General features: G+C 41.5%; 1 long non-coding RNA gene across 1 annotated transcript; it reads left to right on the forward strand.

The window, feature by feature from the left end:
* Nucleotides 1-1583: 1583 nt before the first annotated feature.
* Nucleotides 1584-5511, forward strand: LOC119952289. The gene is made up of 2 exons (XR_005457818.1): nucleotides 1584-1779; nucleotides 4118-5511. It is a non-coding gene; the product is annotated as an uncharacterized LOC119952289 (long non-coding RNA).
* The last annotated feature ends 1242 nt before the right edge of the window (nucleotides 5512-6753 follow it).

Below are 6753 nucleotides of genomic sequence, written 5' to 3' on the forward strand. Positions count from 1 at the left end.
TCTATTAAAAAGCACTACCCCAATGTATTTCTGATGAGAATTTTAATAATGATGACAAACATTGATGACTGGCAAACAGTAGGGAATCCTAACATTTGCTCCCTAATAACAAATTACCATTTGCATCTCAAAACTTAATTCATGTTGTTGAATTACAGATGATGAAATGAGTTATAAGACACCAATTTCACTTTGTAGCATCTCTCATATGTGCAAGAAGTGTCCCCCTAGTTTTGTGGTACAAATAAACACAGTCTTTATCTATCACCCTTGTTCTCACTGTTCTATATTGGTCTCATATTAGGTTTCAAATGGACTCAATTCTCTTTGTAATCTCTTGCAGCTCTTGCAACATATCTCTGCTCCTCAAATTCTGGTTTCTTGCATAACCCCAATTTTAATCCCCACACTATTGGTGGTCAGGCCTTCATCTGTCAAGCCCCTAAAATCTGGAATTATGTCCCTGAGCTTTCCTGTTCCTTTATACCCTCCTTTAAAATGTTCCTCAACACCTCCTCCTCCTCCCCCCCCCCCCCCCCCCCACCCCCAGTCCTCCACTACTTTGATAAAATTGTTGGTCATCTGCTCTAATATCTCTTTCAGTGCCGAATATCATTGATAATGCTCCTGTGAAGTGCCTTGGGTCATTTTACTACATTAAACTTCATGAATATAAATTGTTTCTTTCCCCCAACTTCCTTCATTCCACCATTGACAACCTGACAACCATACTGTCAGTCATCTGGGCCCCAACCTCTGTAATTTCCTTCCAAAAACCTCTCCACTTCTAAATAAAATCTCCCTCTTTGATCAAGCTTTTGCCACTTGTCCGGACGACTTTAAAAAAATGATAGCAAGTTTAATCTTTTTTTTTTCTTTTTTTAAAATAAATTTAGAGTGCCAATTCATTTTTTTCAATTAAGGGGCAATTTAGCATGGCCAATCCACCTAGCCTGCACATTTTTGGGTTGTGGGGACGAAACCCGCACAAAAATGGGGAGAATATGCAAACTCCACACGGACAGTGACCCAGAGTCGGGATCGAACCTGGGATCTCGGTGCCATGAAGCAGGAGTGCTAACCACTGCACCACTGTGCTGCCCCTCGCAAGTTTAATCTATAGTAAGTCTCCTAATGCAAAAGGCGTTATAGTATTACATTTTGTTTTGCTTTTTATGAATTAATGGGATGCGAACATTGCAATTATTGTCCATCCCTAGTTTCCCTTGAGAAGGTAGCAGTGAGCCTTCTTCTTGAACTGCTGCAGTATACATGGTGAAGCTACACCCACGTGTTGTTAGGTGGGGAGTTCCAGGACGTTGCCCTGGTGACGGTGGAGAAATGGTGATATAGTTGTACTCAAGTTTGTATGTGTCTGGGAGGGAAACTTGCAGGTGGTGATGTCCCCAGTGAAGATGTAAAACAGGTTGGACTGACAGTTTGAGATCCCTCTGTGAATTGGTACAAGTTTAACGTTAAACATTTTCTGCCTCTGGTTTCACAACAGACCTTGTCGTCTTGTCACTTCTCACGCAGATATTTCCTGCAAGAAAAACCTCAGAGTTATCTTCCTCATTTTGAGTTTCCTGCTGGGGATTTATGGGTTCGATATGACAGCCTCCTGTATTTCAGACAGCCAATTACATCAAAGAAGCTGAGAAACATTTTCCTCATTACCAGATGGTGGTTGGCTTGTCTTCATCATCCACACATTGGACACCAGGGCTGAGGCAATCGCTACCCTTCTGATAAGTTTGACTGTTGGCTACAGCCATGGAGGTATGAGATTAATAGTTATTGTCAAAAATAATGTGTTTTAATTATTGGTGAAAATCTATGAATGAAATAATTATTTTAAACGTTTTCTTATTCATGTTTGTTTTTAATACCCTTTCATTAATTTAATATTCTTTTCCTTGAGGGATATCTGTGCTGGAGCCTGCATTAGAGTTTACCAGATTAGGTACAATAAAGGCTAAATACAGAATAAAGTTTCAATAACTCTACTCCAACAATGTGCTCTGGCCCTAAGCCAATATTTGAAAAGAGGCATTTTATAAACTTAAATATGGCAGAATGTACATTAATTACATAGCAGACTTGGTTCAAATTGGTCATGAAATATAAAATTAATTATGTCCCTTTGTGGAATTTGGTTGAATCCTCTACAAAATTAAGGCAAGGGGAAGAATATGACAAGAAAGTAAAAGTTAGCCCAGAGTTACAATTACCCAGGATGTACTATTTGAATCAATATAAATAGGAAGGGTGAAAAGTACTTACAACAGCACATTTTTGTACAGTATGTGCTATGTCTAACGAAGCTTAAGTAAGCAAAAAAAACTATTTTTTCCCTCTTATAGCATGACACAAAATACATGAATTGTGTTTTTTGCATCTATAGTGGCTACCACATTACATCGAAATTGTGACTATTTCTTATAAATTATTCTAATCTGTGCCATGGATTCGCTTAATAAGTGATCGCAATAGCTGCAGAGAATTTGATGGTTCCTTCCCTACTGGTCTACGTTTGTTGAAAAGGCAGAAGAGAAATCTGACTTCCATAATAGTGTTGTGACTAGTTTGAAGGGAAAGACATTTATGCTCACATAATGGTCCAATTAGCAAAGGCACCACCCACTACAGTACTACACCCTGAAAGTAAGGTCCAGATTTAATTACTCATCTATGCAGAGTTGGCTGCTCACAACTGGGGCAGCAGTTGGTTTGGTTTTGCTGACCCCAGTCGCCCTGGGCTAAGAATGGAAAATATTAGCCAGGTACCCACTCCTAATCACAATTCAATGATCCCTGCTGACAATGAATACATTTATAGGCATTAAATTCTGGATTAAGCTTTCCACAGATAAATAGCCTGCCAGCTCTGACTATTAAGGCTGCAACATGGATCATTTTGCCCTTGGGTGAGTACCATGAAGAGCTGCTATTGTCTGTGGAGCTATACCATAGGGAGAGCACATGTGTTTTTAATCTGAATACAATCTCCTGGTCAATACGGGCCACAATGCTTCCAAAATATAACTTGCAAATATTCATATTGGTAATTGCCTACAGATCTTAAACACCATGCAGCCTTATATGGAGTAACTTTCTGTTTACTGTGCAACAATCTTTTTTATTTTTTTTAAATAAATTTAGTGTGCCCAATTCATTTTTCCAATTAAGGGGCATTTTAGCGTGGCCAATCTACCTACCCTGCACATCTTTGGGGTGTGGGGGCGGAACCCACGCAAACACGGGGAGAATGTGCAAACTCCACACGGACAGTGACCCAGAGCCGGGATCGAACCTGGGACCTCAGCGCCGTGATGCAGCAATGCTAACCACTGCGCCACCGTGCTGCCCATACTGTGCAACAATCTGACAGTAAAATTACTCAATTTTTCTTTCTATATATATTTAAAATAATTAGTGAAAGAGGCAAGAAAGAGATATGAAGGAGAATTATTTTTGTCTAGTGACTGGGTGGGGTTCGGAATAATGCCTTGCCTGAGGGTGTAGAGGAGGCAGTTTCAGCTGAAGCACTCAAAGGGGAACTAGACTGTTATGTGAAAAAGAAGAACGTGCAGGATTATGGGGAAAAGGCGGGAGAATGGTTTTAGCTGTACTGTTTATTCAGAGAGCCGGAGCAGACACGATCCTTCTGCACCATAACAATTCTGTGATTCTGTAATCCCACTGTGTGTTTTTACCATGCATCCAGTTATTTTTCCTCACAGATGATGACACATTTGGCCTCAGGATAATTACGCAGCACTTTTTTGCTCCCTCACCGATTATACAGATAGCTTTCTCCAGCCTTAATGTGTACACATTAGCACAATTGCTGCCCCGAGACTACTTTCAGCCAATGTACAAATGTCACTCATTTTTTTCTCATAACTAAACTATTCAAATATAGTTTCACATCTCTGTTAAAACCAAAGGATTAAAACAATTCCAGAACTTATATAAGTAATTAAAGAAAAGTTGAAAATGTTGAAATGCTATGCAATGGGGATCATCTCATCTTTGAATTTAATTTGCATTAATTTTCCACGAAAGTTGAGCAATTGGAATTCTATGCTACAGTGTTGGTCTACTTTTATTTCAGATATCAAGGAATGAAAGACAAATTCACAGTCGCTGCTCATCCATGACTCAACCGATCACAGTTTCTACACTGAGTGTATTTGACAAGCTGAATTCAGACACTCAATTCAAAACAGTGTCAGTTTGTCAAATACCCCAAGTGCAGAGCTGAAAAGCATCTAGAAAAGCGTCTTCAAAGCTGGGGAAGGCTCAGGAAACATGCACACAACTGACAAGTTTCCATTATGCATGTGTAGATATGTGTACACAAGTTTAGATAATCTAGAGTGAAATAAGTACACTCTGTTAACTGAATGGGTGTCTAAATGATTATTTTCAAGATGTTACACTGAGTTTGTGCATCTAACCTGGAAGATATATTTGAAAATGGATACTCAATCTCAAAGCACTCGATTGAAACAATGAGCAACATGTATTGTGTCAAGAAATAATATTCATGATATCTTTAACCACATTAAAACTGCTAAAATGAGGAATAAATAAAAAGTTGCATTTTAGACACCTACCCAGCACATATTTGCCTTCTTGAACAACACATGTATTCAGAGTGTCTAGAACACACCGTTCAGTTCTCTCCCTTTCACTGTTTCAATTTATCACCAACATTAGACTGCTTCCACCATATAGCCTTTCCAGGAGGCATTTTCTGATCCAGCAATAGTACTGAAGACTTGTACACCAGAACTTGCCGCACCCATAGACAAGCTGTTCCAGCACAGCCACAGTGCTGGCATCTACCTGGAAATGTGGAAAATTACCCAGGTGTGACTTGTAGACAAGAAACAAGACAAATCCAACCCAACCAGTTACCACCCTATCAGTCTACTATCCATTATCAGCAACGTGATGGAAGGAGTCATCAACGGTGCTAACAAGCGGCACTTACTCAAACCTGCTTAGTTTGGATTCCAGCAGGATCACTCAGCTCCTGACTACATTAAACTACAGAGAGACATGAACACAGCCCAGTCCATCACACGAACCTGCCTCCCATCCATTGACTCTGTCTATATGTCCCGCTGCCTTGGGAAAGCAGGCAGCATAATCAAAGCCCCCTCCCACCCGGTTATTCTCTCTTCCAACCTCTTCCATCGGCAAGGAGATAAAAAGTCTGAGAACACACATTAACAGATTCAAAAGCAGCCTCTTCCCCGCTGTTACCAGATTAATGACCGTCTTATGGACTGAACTGATCTCTCCCTGCATCTTCTCCAATGAGCAGCACTACACTATATATACTTCACCCGTTGTCTATGTATATGTATTTACATTGTGTATTTATCGTATGTCTTATATTTTTCATGTATGGAACGATTTGCCTGGACTGTATGCAGAACAATACTTTTTACTGTACCTCGGTACAGTGCGTGACAATAAATCTAAATCCAAAACCAATACAGCCTTGGGTCAAACATGGTCAAAAAAACTGAATGCCAGAGGTGAGGTGAGGTGAGGTTGACTGCCCTTGACATCAAGGCAGCAGTTGATCAAGTGTGGCATCAAGGAGCCCTAACAAAACTGAAGTCAATAGGAATGGGGGGAAACTGTCCGCGGGTTGCAGTCATACCTGGCACAAAGGAAGGTGGTTGTGGTGGTGATTGGAGGTCAATCATCGCAGCTCCAGGACATCTGTCGGAGTTCCTCAGGGTGTCCTCGGCCCAACCATCTTCAGCTGCTTCATCAATTATCTCCTTTCTATCTTAAGGTCAGAAGTGGGGAAGTAGGGCAGCACGGTGGCCTAGTGGTTAGCACAACCGCCTCACGGCGCTGAGGTCACAGGTTCGATCCCGGGTCTGGGTCACTGTCCGTGTGGAGTTTGCACATTCTCCCCGTGTCTGCGTGGGTTTCGCCCCCACAACCCAAAAATGTGCAGAGTAGGTGGATTGGCCACGCTAAATTGCCCCTTAATAGAAAAAATAATTGGGTAATCTAAATTTATTTTTTTTTAAAAGAAGTTGGGCAGCACGGTGGCACAGTGGGTTAGCCCTATGCCTCACGGCGCCAAGGTCCCATGTTCGATCCCGGCTCTGGGTCACTGTCCATGTGAAGTTTGCACATTCTCCCGTGTTTGCATGGGTTTCACCCCCACAACCCAATGTGCAAGGAAGGTGGATTGGCCACGCTAAATTGCCCCTTAATTGGAAAAAATTACTTGGGTACTCTAAATTTTAAAAACAAGAAGTGGGGAAGTTCGCAGATGACTGCACAATGTTCAGCATCATGTTCGCGACTCCTCAAATAATGAAGCAGTCCATGGTCAAATGCAGCAAGACCTGGATAATATCCAGGCTTGGCCAGACAAGTCGCGTTACATTTGCACCACACAAGTGCCAGACAATCACCATCTCCTACAAGAGAGGGTATAACCATCGCCCCTTGACATTCAATTGCATTACCATCGCTGAATCCCCCACAATCAACATGCTGGGGGTTACCATTGATCAGAAACTGAACTGGACTACCCATATTAATCCTGTGGCTACCAGAGCAGGTCAAAGGTTAGGAATCCTATTGTGCGTAACTCACTTCCTGACCTCCCAAAGCCTGTCGACTATCTACAAGGCACAATTCAAGAGTATAATGGAATACTGTCCACTTGTCTGGATGAGTGCAGCACCAGAAGCTCAAAACCATCCA

Source organism: Scyliorhinus canicula, chromosome 17 (assembly GCF_902713615.1).
Source record: "Scyliorhinus canicula chromosome 17, sScyCan1.1, whole genome shotgun sequence".
Classification (NCBI taxonomy): domain Eukaryota; kingdom Metazoa; phylum Chordata; class Chondrichthyes; order Carcharhiniformes; family Scyliorhinidae; genus Scyliorhinus; species Scyliorhinus canicula.